Raw genomic sequence first — 15,955 nt, 5'->3', positions numbered from 1 at the left:
AGATAAATAGTCTGAATCATTTTCATGTACATAAGTGTGCTGGATGCAGTTTTAAAACATACTCTTAAATCAACCCGGAGCGAGTGTAAAGAGAATAAAGTCGGGGTAATATGCAAATTTGTAAAACTCGGTTCAGACTGGAGGCCTCAGATGACTCTGTGTTAGAGTTTGTATTGTTGATTGTCATTTATGCTTAGAAACATTTACTCACACACACACACACACACACACACACACACACACACACACACACACACACACACACACACACACACACACAGGCAAGGTACTCTTTGTTTGTATGTAGACGTCATATGTTAATGAACCTATGCATATTCATGTAACCTCAATAAAAGGACAGTGGTACGGGAGAACGGACGAGAGCAACTGGGGCCAAGCAAGGAACGGCGTTTGTCCGGTTCTCTCCCGTGCACGAGTAACATGAAGAAGCTTGCCTATTTGTGTCTTGCTTTGCGGTGTAATTATATTGTCTTCAACGTTCCAGCGAATAGGTTTATGCTACAAACCTATCACTCTGCTTCTCTGTTGTCTTTAAGCAAGGACCCGTCCCATCCTGGCAACAAACTGTTCCAACTTCTGCAATCTGGTAGAAGGTTCCGCATCTTCCGGGCAAGGACAGAGAGACTCAAGAGGAGCTTCTATCCCCAAGCCATCCGTGCCCTAAACACACACACCCGCCCTCTCACATCATCTATAATTGACTGAGACAGGACTCTTCCAGACACTAAACCAAGGCACAATGTACATTTCAATTCCTTTAATTTTAAATATGTTTATATTGTCTATCCTGTAAAATAGTCAGATGTCTATTCATATTAATGTACAGAATTCACCTGCTTGCTGCTACTACTGCACATTCACCCAATGTATATACTATATGTGTATATATATATATATGTATAATGTTTTTCCTCTACACCCCCCCCCCCCCCCACCCCCCCAATTTTTTTGCACATGTCGAGGAGCGTGCTACCCCCCCCCCCCCCCCCCCCCCCCCCAATTTTTTTGCACATGTCGAGGAGCGTGTCAGGCTACATTTCACTCCCAGCCTAATCCATCAAGCTTTTCTGATCTGATTCTTTCCAAACTGTTTAAAGTTTAGTCTCCTCATTTAATTGATGGCCAGTTTATGCAGAGGTAAGTTTATGTTTGAAAGAAAAAGGGTGTTTATAAAACTTTGCAGTGACTGAACCGATGACATTTTCTGAGGCTAGCTCATTTAGTATTGCCAACTCCAAACATTTTAAATTATTTCACTCTTGTCAGCATGCTAACTGTACTTTGTACCCTGTACCCTTCTTTAAAAACACCCCCCGCCCAATAAAACTCAGCTACACAGAGGTTGCATGGAGGTTAATGGAGGTGATCTTCTGCTCCTGGCACATGCTACTTTTTTCTTCTCATTCTCAAATTTACAATTCAGAACCTTTAAGAAGCTTTTGTGTGCTTGAATTCAGATTTTAAAGGCGCTCTGACCTGCATGTTGCCTGCAGTGTGAACTATTGTGGCGTCAACAGCTGCTGCAGGCCCCCCATGCCCCAAATGACATACACAAACACACACACAGACACCCATGATTGCTACTTAAGTCTTTACTCTTTCTGCTGATCTGCTTTCTAATGTGATGTTTTAAAAGATTGAAAAATTAAACCAAAGAAGAAGAAAAGTGGTTGATCTAAATCAGTTACACCCTAAGTAGCTTCATCAGTCTGTGTTGCACTCTGGTGTGTGCACGTACGCACACCCAGCAGCCCTTTGTGACACAAAAAAAAGAGGAAGAAAAAAGGGCCAGGCCAGCTGAAACGTAATTAGCCCTTTAAATTTCCACAGCAACCAACCCAACACTCACTCCATCTGCTGTCCAATTTAATGACAGAGAGAGAAAGGGAGAGAGGAGGAGGAGGTGGCCCTGTGCCTGGCACAAGTCTGCTGCCATTCATCCATTCAAAGCCAAATCCTGACTAACAACAACATCCCCCGGCCGAGCAGTCAGCAGAAACACATCTGAAGTCTGAGCACAGCAGGACGGAGCGGTCTCTAAAAGTAGTTAAACAGTTTTGGGCATTTTAGAAAAATGTGCTTTTATTTTATTTTATTTTTTTATGATACACTAAATGAGAACCAGTGTCTGCCATGTGCAGGGGATAGCTTAGCATCGCTGGAGTCAGAGAGCAACATTAAGGCTGGAACTGGAAAGGTTTAAAACACACCTGCAAACACATTTAAGGGTACATTTTCTGTCTGCTTCTCTGAACCCTAAACAAACCCAGCTGCCCTCAGCCTCAACCCAACCATTAAGAGCTGTGCTGCTGCAGGCGCATGCTGCTTCTCAAGTATCCTTTCAACATAAAAGCTTTCTTCTCCTCCTAAAGTCTTTTCAGTGCTGGAGAGCTGCAGCAGATGGTAATGACAGGCTGCAGGCTCAGTGTGTGTTTCTGTGTTCTCCTGTTTTATTGGAGTTTTGATTGAGCAATCCATTTATATTTCTTGCTTTGCTCGGTTATTAGGGTTTTTTGGACAATAAAGGCTTTTATGCATCTAAAATCCTAAAATATTGAATAATCTAAGAGCCCTAGCCAAAGCCAAAGTCAATTAAACTGTTTTTACTTTAGAAAAAACAAAATTGCAGAAATCAGTAGCTGTCTGACAACAATGCTAATCTTTTTTTTTAAACTATGCAAATTTCCTGATTCATCCTTTCCATACGCCTGCTGCTGTTGCGCTGCTTGTGTGCATGTGTACATACGGGACAGAAACGCCCACCCTGTTCCCCCGGTCATCAGCTGCTGATGCTAATTTCTGGTTGTGATCTCAATCGCCCAGACCTGCTCCGGCTCGTAATGAGTCTAATCACTAATTACATTAGCAGGCCCCCTGAAGGGTGCGCTGCTCATCGGTGGCCTCAATCCTGCACAAAGATCCGGTGTAAACACGCCACCATCTAAAGAAGCAAACCAAAGCTCGTTTGTATTTGTAACAGAGAAAACTTCAGCAATTTAACAAGTTAATTAGAAATCAGTGAAAATACATTTGTTTGCATGACAATTTCATCTTTCGGGTAACAAGAGTGTTTATAAGTAAATATGAAGACAAAGAGATTATCTGTTTTGTCCAGCGTTGCAGCTTGTTAAGATAAAGTGGACTCAGAGAGCTGAAGCGCTGCCAGCTGTTGCCAAAACACGGGTCTGTTTCTCCATTGAGCGTTGAGGCCCTCGAGGGCCTGGCTCAGCTGCTGCTGGTTCAACACGGCAAATTGCTGTGTATGCATTTAGCCTTACAGACAACATGGCAGAATTTCAACACTGAAATGAGTCCAAAGCCACCATAATTTATGTAATAATGTAGATTAGAGGCCAGATTTGAGTGACACAGCAGTGGCCCGTATCCTTGTATGCTGCAGAGGAGGAAGATCAGATGGCTAAATGTGCCTGTGCCGCACCGCCACCCACTGCACGCCCACACCAAAACAAAACTCTGGCAAAAAAGAAAGAAAAAAAAAGCTACAGCCAACACGTCTACGCCCCCATCAATGGACACAAAGAGCAGAAAACGACAGGAGGGGCCCCAAACAAAGGTGCAGCGAGACCTGGGCCCTCTCTCCTCTTTTGTGCTGAAGAATGGCGAGGTCCAGGAGCAGCTGCTGCTGGCTGCATGGGACATTTGAGCCGGTCCTTTTCACCAAAAAACAAAGTCTGGCGCTGTGAGTGGACAGGCTGCACGGCTGGAGGGGTGGAGAAGAGGAGGAGGGAGGCTGTATACAAAACGAAGGGCACACTTTGCCAGATCGACGTAGAGTTGACTCCCCATTGATCCTGCAGATAAGCAGCAGCAGAGGAAGAGGAAGGTGGGGTTTAGCAGGGTGAGGGGGGGGGGGCGTGCTTTTAAAGTGAGGCCCTTTAAAGTTGATGGGAGTCACATCAGTCACAGCACAAAGGAGGACCCCGAGGTCTGCCATATGGTTGTAGGCACATCATCTGTTCAGGAATCACTAAAAGAAATCCAACCTAGGCCAATAGCGGCTCGAGCTCTGCCGACTGCACTACTCAGCAACAACAAATCTCTGGTTTCTGATTGGCCGATGGGATGTAGTTATTAAAAGCTCAGCGTCTCAATTACCCAGACAGGTATAGAAGTGAGAGACTTTGTTGTTTTAGTACTTGAGGATGATCTGTGTGGCAGATTGATAAGTGCTATTAATATTTTATTTCCTCTCCTTTTGCAGCTGTCAAAATCCGTTCTTTTGTATACTTTTTAGGACTTTTTGCTGGACTCCTTTTGCCTCAGATGTCCACTGAAACTAACCAGTTAATCACAGGATGAAACAAATACATTAAAAAGCAGTCAGTGCATTTAGCAGCATTAATCAAACCTCAGATTTTAATACAAATTTAAAAGAAACCTAATGCTACATATTTGGGCGCTAACTTTTACCATGTGAATAAATCTTTTTTCTTTCATGCACCAGAACTATTTTAAACAAAAAGAATGAGATTTTTACAGGCATGTGGCCTAAAATAAACATAACTTGTATTAAAACTGTAATAGTTATTTGAGGTATAGGTCATCTGTAGGTATTTGTTTTATTCCTCTAAGCCGACCTGACCTTTGACTCTCTTTCTGCAGTTGTTGCAAATGATTGTATCATAAAGGACAGAAAAACATGCTGCCCTGCAAAATTCAAAATGCAGGCCAGCATGGAACATACAAAATCTTCAGTAAATAGTGTGAGAATTTAAATGAACCCATAATTATACATTTATTCAGTATGTCATTTATAATGATGTTAATCAACTGCGTTTATGTGTCAGAAGAAGATTACTTGTATTCATTTTAAAAGCATTTTTCTTGAAACTGCTTATTGCATTAAGTATGTCTGGCTGTAGGAAAGAAAAAAAGCTGACTTACATATGACATCTTTCATTTAATGGAATCTGGTCAAAATTAATCCATTGGTATACCTTAGTGATTCATTATTTTAAGAAATACAATTTGATTTTAGAAATTTTAGTTGCAGTTTTACTCAAAATTATTGTTACAAGTGCACGCCTGCACTTGCCTAAAGGCATAGCAGAGGGAACCCGTGTGTTAGGAGATGAAAGACTCGAAAGAAAAGGTTAAAAAACAAAAAATCTAATACATTTAACTGGACTCTCTCCTAATCTTTATTTAGGAGGGGAATGAAACCATAGCGGTGAAACGGACGAGCACAGTGTTTTTGTGAGGCACCACAAATATAAAAAGCGATCATAAATGAACAGTTCTTTTTAATAGGCTTGTTTGTATTTCTTCAAATGTAACACGTTATTCTGAAAGATGACCACAGCTGACAGGTGGAGTAGGACCATAAAACATGGCGTAAAACGGACATAAACTAATGCACTTTACACTAACTGGTAAATAGTTTAGGTTGGCTTTCCAGCTAAAGATATAATGGACCTGTCTTCTTCTGTCAGCCTGTAGCATCGCAGTGGCACTACAGCTATCACCGCTCTCCTCCAGTCGGCATAGTGAACGAAGATAAATAGCTCCACCTAGTGGTTAAAAGGGGTTCCTGCATAACAGTGCAGCGTATCGTGGAGCCTGGTCTTGATTAAGTCCATCAAGGCCAAAAATGACCGTAAAAACATGTCAATTAGATTCAGATGATAAAATAAAGAAGCTGAACGTTTCTTTATTTGTTGCAATAAATCTGTTAAAATGATAAAATAACACAAATAATCATGGGCAAATGATGCACTTAAATTCTATTTCTTATCTGTTATTTCTAGAACATTTTATTATTAATCATGATAATTAACTAACTATCATTCATAATTATTTTATATTTCACTCTCCATTGTGATTATTATTGTTATTCTAAGAGGATTCTTTACTTTGAAATCACTTTTAGCTGGATCTGTATCTGTAGTGGAATTATCTAAAGGATATTATGGCTTGTTGTGTGGTTCAGAGAGGCCAGACACTTGTGCTCCAGTTTTGCTGATTGACAGTCTAATACATCATTAGCCTACTACCTAGCACTGTGCAGTGCATAAGTACAGTTTATAGTTACACTCTTGCTAAGCAGGCTTGCTTATATTAGCTGACAATTTAGCACTCCACACTACTGTGCAAAAGGCTTGGCCCATCCCTCATTGTTGCTTCCAATGAACCAGACTTTTTATCTTTCTTAAAGCTATTTTTTAAAAAGGTGTCTTAATCAACAGTTCTCCAGGTCTTTCAAAGTTTTTCTCTGACCACTGGCTGCTTTTTCATCCATTTTCAGTCCTTATAACTGACCACCACTGACCTATTAATCATTCAACCATAAAAAGGCACCTAAACTCAAGGGAAAACCAAACAGAAAACATAGCAACGTTTTGCTATGTCACAAAAAACAAAACTTGTTCCCATTTCTATAGTTAAATCTACAAGAAATACCAAAGATAACAGTGTGTGCTGTGTGTCCCTAACAATACCAAAGTCATGACCAAGAATTAGGGAGAAAGAAATCCAGCAAAGACCTGATGCATGACCTGAAAGAGCTTTTCAAAATCAATAAAATTTTGAATACAGAAAAGTGCTGATTTTTATCCACCATGCAATACCATCTGGAAAGCATCCGATCAACAACAGCTTGATTTTTCAGCACGACCATGACCCCAAACACAATAACAATGCAGTAAAAGAACAGAAAAGGTTAGAAGAAACAAACAGTGGAACCAAATCCGTCATGGTGCCCAGACATCAACAGTATTGAAGCAGTGCGGGGTCATCTTGACAGAGAGTGAACCAAAAGGCCGACAACATCCTAAGAAGAACTTTAAATCTCCTTCAAGAACCTTGGAGAACTATTAATGAAGGCTACTTAAAGAAATGACAGCTTTCCTAAGAGAACTCAGGCTGTGTTAAAGAATAAACATATATTTCCATGTATATTTGCACCTTTCATTAAATCTTTGCACATATTTCTCATTTTCCAGGCAAAATATAAAGAAATGAACGATGATTTGACACTTTTTCACAGTATCGTAAATTTGCTCCTATTAGAATTTGATAGCTTGAAAAGCAGCCAGTGGGACGACCTCTGGGCTGAGTATATCAAGCACAGCCACAGCACTGGGCGGGTGGTGCCGACGGGTCAAGATTAGGTTAAGTGGGGTGTGTCGTGCAATGAAGTAAAGTCGGTCTGTCGGGTCTCCAAGCTGCAGATGGGACCCCTTCTCCTCTGGAAAGTCCCGTTCCCACAGGCACCTGTTGGCTGGAGTCTGGTGATAAGGTTAATTGGTAGCAGTCAACCATTCCATCTCTCGTCCACATTGCTTGGCTTTGCTGTGCTTTGTTTGCACTTGGGAGGTCCATCTTCCCTAACAGTTTTGTAGAATTATCTTTTTGTTATAGCTTTTTTAAAATCTCAGTGGATTTGATAAAGGTCCGCTAGATTTACCAAAGCTGTAATTCCACTGTTGCGTCAGTCGGATGGTTAAAATACTCAGAGGAGCCTAAAAAGACAATCATGAAGTGCATATCACAACTTCTGTTTCTAGTCCTCCTTTTCTCCATAATGCACATTTAGATGGCGATGACAGCTGCTGCTTGGATCTGCCTCCCAAAAATCAGACCACCCAGTCGTGAAGCTAAAGCAAAGTTTTGAGCAAGTGTGTTTTTCAGTCACCAGAGAGTCTGTGTGTGTGGTCACTGCGTTGGAAATACATCCACACATCCTCATAGCAGATCAGCAGTAGGGAAACAGGCTACAGGCAGCAACATGTTTAAGTCCAGTCCTTTAAACTGGAGGCGGACAGTTGAGATCACAAGTCTCTGCTGACTTACAGCAACTATTTGCCTGACTGGAGAAACAGTGTCAGACGGGGAAGTCAGAAGTCCGGCAGCTTTCCTTTTAATTGGCTCTCAGCTGCTGGAAAACAGACGTTCACTTACACATGAACACAAACACGATGGGCAGCACATGTGACTTCATTACTGTGGGAATAACACAAGCAAACACACGCCTTTTCTGGTGCAGCACTGACCCAGTGAGAGGAGGAGAAAGCCAAGTTTTAGAGCACTAATGTAGCTTCTTGAGGGGTTAAGTTCCAAAGATAGGAGGGTTTCCCCCTTTATTTCAGGATTAAACCAAATAAAAGAACCTGAACATGCTATCAAGGGAAGTGTGGTAAGAACACCTCCTCCGCCTCTAAAGTTTGAGTGTTTTATCAAACATGAATCTGTCATTAGCAGCAGATATAGGCACACTAGAATCCATCTACAGACTGCTTTTGTATGTGAGACCACACAAACAGGACAAAACTAATATTCAGGGCACTATTTTGCTCCAGTCCAGCTATAACTGCTGCTAATTTTGTTATCATCCCTGTCTGAGTCATCTCATCCACTTATTTTTAGCCGTCTGAAACATTTCAGTCTTATTGCACTCGCTAAAAAACACTCAACTTTATTGGACCCTCCTCAATTTACAAAGATATGCCATTATATTATAACACTTTTGCCTCCATTTTTGCCTCCATTCTGTCTTAATATTAGAACTGATACTTGAGCAATTTGAATACTTCTGCTCAGCCTTCTGTCTGGTTCCTCCCCCGTTTTCTCTGATTCTCCCCTGTTTCCTCTTTTAATCTGTCTCCCCCTTCCCCTCTCTCTGTCCCAGGGTGCGCACACAACAGACTGGAAGTCATTCCAGAAAGAAATTAACAGAGGAGTCTAATACTCTAATGCTCCCACACAGCAAATTGGATTCGTGCGCTTCACTGACTCTGGGTATCAGTTTTTTGCAGGACACAAAGCCTCCCGCTGCAAGCCAGAAACATAGACTCTGGGGGGAGACGCTGTTGCTTCGACACTGCTAAACACTTGCAAACTGAAAACTTACAACCCGCGAACAAAAGTATGTGGACACCCCGTCATTTAGACAGTGGCCTTTTCTGCTGCTGTAACAGCCTCCATCACTCTGGTTTCAAGCATTTCTGCACAACATAAGGAGCAGATATACTGCAGAGACTCGCTCCCACTCAGCCGTGAGAGATTAGCGAGGTAGACACTGATGCTGGGTGATAGTTCCTGGATCAGGTGAGCTGTACAGGACTGTGAGCTGGTTGGGATGAGAAACACGGTGTGGTTTTTGAAGGAAAACGGTTTTATTTAAACAAAAATGTCAAATCGTAGTTCTGGGCCTTCTTGTAAGAGGTAAAAAAAACAAACCTTAAACCCAATCAAAGTAACACATGAAAACTACTCAGAGGAAATCCAACCCAAGCTCATTGACTGACAGGGGGAGCTCAAACACACTATAACATGTCTTATAACTAAGACACAAAACCAACAGTTATTTCAATAGTTACTTAAAGCTATCAACATTTAAATTGCCATATCCCTCAACAATCAAATGAAACAAGCAACATGTTTAAAGTAAACCATCACCCCCTCCATTATGAAGTGGTATGATCCAAACAAAACTTTCTGAGTTTTTAACACTGCTGAATTCAAAGGCCTATCACAAGTAAAGCCATAGAAAGACCAAATAAATAAAGCCAGTGTATTTTAAACATATAACAAAAAATCATGCTTATTAAATTGAATTCATGATTCATTTACACATAACTGGTTTGCTTTATTAGGAACACTTGTTCACATGCTTCATAATGCAAATGTCTAATCAGCCAATCACATGGGGCCTAGACGTGGTCAAGTCGACTTGCTGAAGTTCAAGCAGAGTATTTGCGTGGCCAAGAAAGGTAATCTAAGTCACTTTAAATGTGATGTGGTTGTTGGCAACAAGATGAATGGATACCGAGGAGACCTGAGATTGGCCGTGGAATTGTTTGTGGAGGTGCTGTCGGAGGTGGAGGAGGAGTTGGACCTTGAGGCCTTTCCCAGTGAGACACAACTGTTGTGACTGATTGCTGTGATGGATGATTCTAGAGCATTTTTAAATGCCCCTGGGCTTGTTTTATCATAAATAAATCACATGTTCTTAAGTGCTACACTGTTTTTACACTCCCTGGCTTTGTTCATCTTCTGGTTGCCACAAAATTAGCCAGGGTTTCCAGGACACTTAAGAAATCACTAAAAGCTTTAAAATATTTTTCTTTACGGGAAAAATGTGATGCTATTTCTACGTAGCATTTCTTGCCTTGACCTTTGCAAACTGTGAAATGTTCTGTATAATGAAAACATATGCTCATTTAAAGTTTTATAAAAAAGCAATTATTTATTTCTAATGAAAACAAGCTAATTTGAACATTTTATCCATTTTTAAACAGCAGCGCACAAACAAATAAAAATCTATTACAAGTATTTAATTGCATGACTGCAAGTTTATTTCAACCTTTAGTAAAAAGAAAAGCAGAACCTTTTTTTTCATTACTGTTTTTTTTTTTCAGTTTAGAGTGTGTGTGTGTGTGTGTGTGTGTGTGTGTGTGTGTGTGTGTGTGTGTGTGTGTGTGTGTGGGCTTTGTGACTCTAACTGCCAATTTGGTGTAAAACCGGCTTTCATAAAGTCTCCCTTCGGGTCAAAAAGCCTGTTCCATGTAATCCTAAATCAGCAGCTCGTTCCTCATTTCTTCACCTACTTTGCTGTTATATTATGTTTCATTACTTTGCTGTCCTGAAGCACCAGCGTTAATTACGTTTGTTTGAAAATCTGTCCGTCTGCCACGCTCTAAATTACAAAAGCTGTTGCCGCTTCAAATTCTCTTTTTCTCCGTGCTTCAGGAGTGAGGCGCTGGAGCTGAACTTTGATCTCTGTGTACTGTAAAAAGAAAAAAATAACAGGGTCCCTGATCTAAAGGCTAGTTCTACTTTAGAAAGAGCACTTCCAGTGATTACAGAGAGGATTTTCTCAGTGAAGGTAAAAAGTTCCAAATCCATTAGAAATGGATACAAAGTTACAAAGTTTCTTCTGTGTTTGAATTTAAATGTCTCTTGGGAAGAGTTTCTTCACACCGATGTCTTTGGTCAGAAAACTGCATCCATGAAAGGAGAGGAAAAAACTGAGCCCCTAACCAAAGACAGGTTAAAGGGGTAAAGTTGTCTGCATGCTATGGTCCACACTGTGTAACCTGGATGTAACTGGCAGCTTTGTTGCTTGAATACCAAGGATCCGCTGCTACAGCTCTACTTTGTTTGCATGTTTTACCCACAGACAAGCCAGCCAGCGCGCATAACCTGGATAATCCTTCTTTTCTGACTTGTTAAATGATCATAGTTTACAAAATGCATTTAATGATCTACTGAATGCACAACACAGGAATTATAATACAGACATTTGTGTACAATTTCACAAACTTAATGTTTACTTTAATCAAAAAACAAAGGAGCTGAAGGCTTTTCTTCAACAGACTTCTATACAACCAGAGAGTTTGTTGTAGGTATCGCCCTCTATTGGCCATTAAAATGATAGCAGACTTTAGGCTGTGTCCATCTTTTAAACTGTCTGTGGCAGGAGTGTAAGACCAGTGTTGGGACTAACGCGTTATTAAGTAACGCGTTACAGTAACTACGTTATTATTGTGGTAACGAGCATGGTAACTAGTTATTATGCCAAAATCAGGAACGCGTTAGTCGTTACTGGGATTTAGATAGGCTCGTTACTCGTTACTTCGTGTGGTGGCTATCGCGGAGCTTCCACAGATTCAGTAACATTAGCAAGTGGGGGAGGCCAGCAGGTGGATGAAGGAAAAGGGACGCAGAAGGAAAAGAGACCCGAGGCGGCCGCCGGTCCAAGTGTGAACTGAACTTCAGGTAAGAAGTTATGACCTGCAGTCTCTCTGGGTCAGATATAAACCAAGTTTAGGTGGAGTTTATTTTCGTTATTCTGACTTTTTCCGTACCGCGTGCTAGCTAGCATGATGGAGTTTCTATACAGCTGGGTGGTGCTATGAAGTTAATGATGTTGAACTTTATTTTGTTCATAAGTTATTAGAGTTGCCAACCGTCCCGTCTGGTATTCAGAGAAAATATTACGCGTTTCTTATTGAGGTGAAAAGGAACAGTTTGTCCCGTAATTCAGCTACAATGGAAAAGACACAAAGCTGGAGTTATTCTGTGTCTTTACTGCACAGCTGCCTCTTCTTCTCTCATCCTCCCCCCTCCCTCTCCCGTTTCTACTTCAATCATGAAACTGATCAATGATCAGCTGATCGGCTCTCTTGTTTGTTTATCGCCCACTTTGCGCCGAAAGAGGAAACCAGCGGATGTCGCGCTACACAACAGCAGCACGTTTGATCAGCTGTTGTTAGAATTTATTTAATATTAATTTCTAGTATCAGCTGATGTTTGCTGGAGCCACAGCTGTAAAGCTGCTGGTCATGATGTCGGTTTGGTTATCTGGTGAGAGGAAACATGAAGATGAAACCAGGAGATGTCCTTACTGAATCATCAGAGCTGAACAGGTGATGGAGAAACAGGTTTACCTTTTAGGTGACATGAATGAGTTGAAGAGAAGTTATGAACTGTTTCTGAGAGACAAATAACACCAGGATCCTTTTCTAAGTAGCTGACAGCTGGTAACTGTGCAGGGGCGGGTCTAGCAAAGTGTTGCCAGGGGGGCATGTAGGGCATTAACAGGGAAAGGGGGCACAAAGAAATACTTTTCTTTCTTATTCTCATTTAAAATGTCTAGCTTTTAAAAAAATAATTATCTGAATCTTACAACAAACGATTGATAGATTGATGCATATATACCATCAAAACAGTGTACATCACTGACACAACAGTGTTTGTTTTCATTCAAAGGCTTTATGATTTTTCCTATAATGGTGGGCCAGTCTCTAGTCAAAATGCCCGGGCCAATTTTCTGTCCCAGTCCAGCCCTGTATGCAGCTCATCTGCAGTCTGGTGTTGCCTACATCTTCCTATTCAGAAGACAGAATTTCTGAGTTCTGAGTACATTTAAAAGCACCACGACTGCAGTTTTTGTGTTGGATGTAAAAGGCGCACATGACTCTGTGACGTAGGCTAGAATCATGGCAGCAGTCAATGGCGGTCCAGGCGTGGGATTTCTCTCGTGGAAATATGCACATTATCTTTTCCTTTCTATTGGTAGGTGGCACAGTGCACTTGTGGCAAGTAAGCAAGCTAGAAGACTGGCAAAGTTATGGAAGAAACACATTAACAAGAGAATTCTGAGTAAAACCAAAGTTACTTTCCCTAGCAACTAGTTACTTTGAAAGTAACGAGTAACTTGAAGTAACTGAGTTACTTTTGAGAGAAGTAACTAGTAATGTAACTAAGTTACTATTTTAAAGTAACTTACCCAACACTGTGTAAGACATAAGTCCCGAGGTCCAAAATTTGCCTGAGTCCAATTCAGTCCACTGGACAGCTTTGAAAAAAAGTTAACAAGGGCTTAAAATTTGGACTACTAATAAAGACTTGTGAAGCTCCCCCCTGATCATTCATACTGCACTAAAGTAATAGGTAAACAATTCAACAGCAGAAAAGTTCCTGTTTTTCACTGGCTGCCATAGGATTTTCAGGTTTTTTTGCAATTTCCAAAAAGGACTTTTTGTGATATAGCAAAACGTTTCTGTTTTATAATTACAGGGCAGTCTGGGCAGTGAGCTACTATAACCTTTTTTCTGTAATTTTAAAGAGTGTTTAAAAAGTTATGCTGTCAGATTTCTCTGTACTGTTGAAATTGCACTTCTTCTTATATTAAGATATTTCAGGCATTAAGTGTGCAGATAAACTTCTTCACATTAACAGGAAGGGGGAGTGAATGGATGTATGGAGATTTGCTGTTATGCTTACGGTATGTATATAATTAGCTGGTTAGTTAGTTGGATCTGTGGGGTTGTGGTTAACACAACTATCTCACACATGAAAGATCCCCACTTCAAGATGGAGAGGATATACAAATTCAGCCTCGGGTGTCAGTCCCGTGCCTGGATAAAGGGAAAGGTTGTGTCAGGAAAGGCATTTGGTACAAAATCTGTGCCAAACCACATCTTTTGGTGATCCCTCGAGAAAAACGGGAGCAGCAGAAAGTTCCTTCTTCCTGTTGTTGGGTACTTAGAATCAGAATCAGAATACTTTATTAATCCAAAAGGAAATTAGCAGATGTAGGTTGTAGCCACTGTCACATCATGAGATAGTCATGCTAAATGTTTTTGTCCGAGACGGGTCATTGTGACCAGCTTTGGATTTCTCTCACTTAGATCTGTCCTCAAAACTCAAAAAAGGTCTCTATTCCAGTCCACTTTGAAAAAAACAGCCCAAAGTCACAACCCAACACTGATAAAAAGAAATAAAGAGACAGATTTTTAATCATTAATGTTTTGCACTTTTTAGGAAAGGTTCCTTTCAACCCAAGGAGCTTGGAAAGAAAAGCATCATGGTTTACGACACCAACTGTCTGCCATCTATAATCCAGTTTTGAGATCCCTTCCCAGACGCCTTAATGCCCACTCACATCCTGGGCCATCTGACCTCAGGAAATCACATGATAGGGTGGGGCCAGGTTTCACAATGAGCTCACCCGAAACCCTGGCTGATTGTGACCCACACCCGCTTTCACACCTCATGTGATTAGGTAGAGGATCATCAGGGGTCCTTTGTCCCTCTTTGGGAGGAAACTCCTACTGGGTTTAAATCTGGGACTCTCCACCATTTGACCTTAGAACTGAAGAAGCTTCTCGGATGAGAGGTGAAACGTCTTCAAGCAACTCAAAGAAGTCCAGACGCTTTTCTTTCCAAGCTCCTTAGACTACGATGACCTGGATGACTGAGAACCTTCACGTGTTCCTTTCAACCCAAAACCACTCGGTCACCCTTGGGTGTACAGACATATATCTATGTATCAAATTTAAATATTAGAATTTCTCGTACCAAAACGAAGCTTCTTGGGTGGTCTGTACCTCACAGTACGTCTTAGTGTTAGATATATCAAGTAAAATTGCTCAAAAGGACACCAACAGCAGATCTTCTTAGCATACAGCTTTCTGTGTTGGGATGCCTGTTAATGAAAGAGACCCCATAAAGCTGTTATGAAGGGGGAAACTAGAGGCCAAAATCTTGCTTCTGATCCTCTAAAGTTGATCATTTTAACATGAGAGTCTATGGGGACTGACTCACGTTTGGAGCCAGTCTTAGAGTTAGCACTTTCATGTTTGCTTTATTTTCCTGTCTCAGAGACAGCTGCCTGTGTTTAATGCATTATATCTCATTTTGAAGTCTGCACAAAAACCAAATAGTGTCTTTCTGGGGGTTATTTCTGTCATATCGCCAACAATAAGCTCGTCAGACACCCAGCACAAACTCCAACTAGCTGTGCTCTTTCTATCCTACTCCTTTCAAATCTAAGGATAAACCCCTTGAGATTTAGTGTTTGTCTACAGAATGTCAACTGATGACCTCGTCCTTTCTCACAACCAACGGTGGGATTTACAGAGGAGGGAGCGATCCTTCTCCCGATATTAAACCATGAAAGTCAAAGAGTGGATTTACGAGGTTTTGGCAGGACGGCGGTGATCTGCAGGCATGACGGACACATTATGAACAGCGGCTGCATCGCTGCACTTCTCCTCGGAGCTCCTTAAACAATTTCCCCACAGCTCATTTTTAACCTGCCACACAGCCGTCATCACTTAGCTCCATAATTCCCCAAATTCACGCATAATCAAACAAATTAGCCTTTATGCTAATTTCTTATGACTCAATTATGTTAAAAGCCCAGCTTGAATGACAGTCATAATTACAGCCATAATGCTGGCAGAGATATTACCGGCGAATAATACGGTAATGGATATCAAAGGAGCAAGCTTCATCTGCCATAGAGAGACGCTGCTGAGTGGGTTAGCAGGAGTAAATAAACTCTGATGTGTTTGCTGATGAGCTGTTTTTTGGTCTACAGCACTGCTGAGACTCCACAGAGGTCAGAGCCACGAACACACTGATGGATGGAAGGAGACCCAAACGTTTTTAGGGAGTTGACTTG

This window comes from Aulonocara stuartgranti (assembly GCF_965226115.1).
Source record: "Aulonocara stuartgranti genome assembly, chromosome: 7".
Lineage (NCBI taxonomy): Eukaryota > Metazoa > Chordata > Actinopteri > Cichliformes > Cichlidae > Aulonocara > Aulonocara stuartgranti.
Note: the sequence above shows the minus strand (reverse complement) of the source record.